Raw genomic sequence first — 1,053 nt, 5'->3', positions numbered from 1 at the left:
CAAGGGTTATTACCAAGGATTCAGTAACAGTGCAAACAAAATAACAATTCCAGAGAGGGAGAAAGAGGTCAACGCTGAACCTGACCCTCTCTGGTCCAAAACATGGACCGAATCCCGAAGAAGAAGAAAACATCCCTTACAAAGAACCACACTCAGCACAAAAGATAAAACGTTGTAAGCCGGAAGTTAAACTAGCAGCCATCAAAGGACTAGTTAAGGCAATGTTCGTGTTAAAGGGACGGAGGCCGCTGACCCCAACACAATTCTAGAACAATGGCCGACGAACGCATTTAAACCAGGTTTGGTTTGGTTTTTTGAATTTCGCGCAAAGCTACATGAGGTCTATCTGCGCTAGCCGTCCCTAATTTAGCAGTGTAAGACTAGAGGGAAGGCAGCTAGTCATCACCACCCACCGCTGACTCTTGGGCTATTCTTTTACCAACGAATAGTGGGATTGACCGTCATACTATAACGCCCCCACAGCTGAAAGGGCGAGTATGTTTGGTGTGACGGGGATACGAACCCGCGACCTGCAGATTGCAAGTCGAGCGCCATAACCACCTGGCCATGCCGGGCCTTTAAAACAGGAAACATTACAGTACCTCTACCGAAAAAACCTAAAGCTAAAGTCTTTGTAATCAAAGGTGTACACCCTAGCATAGAAACAGAATAAATATAACACGAAGTGACACAAAAGAACATCACATACACAGAAATAGAACGAATTATTTCAAGTAGATCAAAAACACCAACAAACGTGATCAGCGTTTATACACATCAATCGCAGGACATCCAAAGTATAATATCTGAGGGTATTATACTATAACTATGGTATCAGAGATTTGTGGTTGAAGAAGCAAAAACACTCGCCGTGTTTGTAACCACGTGTTACAACTGTCAACGATACGGACACGTTGCAGTAGCGTGTAAATCTCTCCCACGATGTGTGGACTGTGGTGGAGAGCATCATAACTCAGTATGCCCAAAACAACATAGTAACCTTCTATACTGTAATTGCCAACAGCAACACACTGCTAATTATAAAGGATGTCC

The 1,053-nt window shown here is 43.6% G+C and overlaps 1 long non-coding RNA gene across 1 annotated transcript in view; it reads left to right on the top strand.

Annotated features, from left to right (window-relative positions):
• LOC111087856 overlaps positions 1–731 on the top strand; it is an 11,900-nt gene extending 11,169 nt beyond the window's left edge. The window contains exon 3 of the long non-coding RNA XR_002612481.1: positions 720–731. This is a non-coding gene — a long non-coding RNA (uncharacterized LOC111087856). The remainder of the gene's footprint in view (positions 1–719) is intronic.
• Positions 732–1,053: the final 322 nt, after the last annotated feature.

Source organism: Limulus polyphemus, unplaced genomic scaffold (genome assembly GCF_000517525.1).
Source record: "Limulus polyphemus unplaced genomic scaffold, Limulus_polyphemus-2.1.2 Scaffold2756, whole genome shotgun sequence".
NCBI lineage: Eukaryota > Metazoa > Arthropoda > Merostomata > Xiphosura > Limulidae > Limulus > Limulus polyphemus.
The sequence above is the reverse complement of the archived record's forward strand: the minus strand, read 5'-3'. Positions and strand labels throughout refer to the sequence as shown.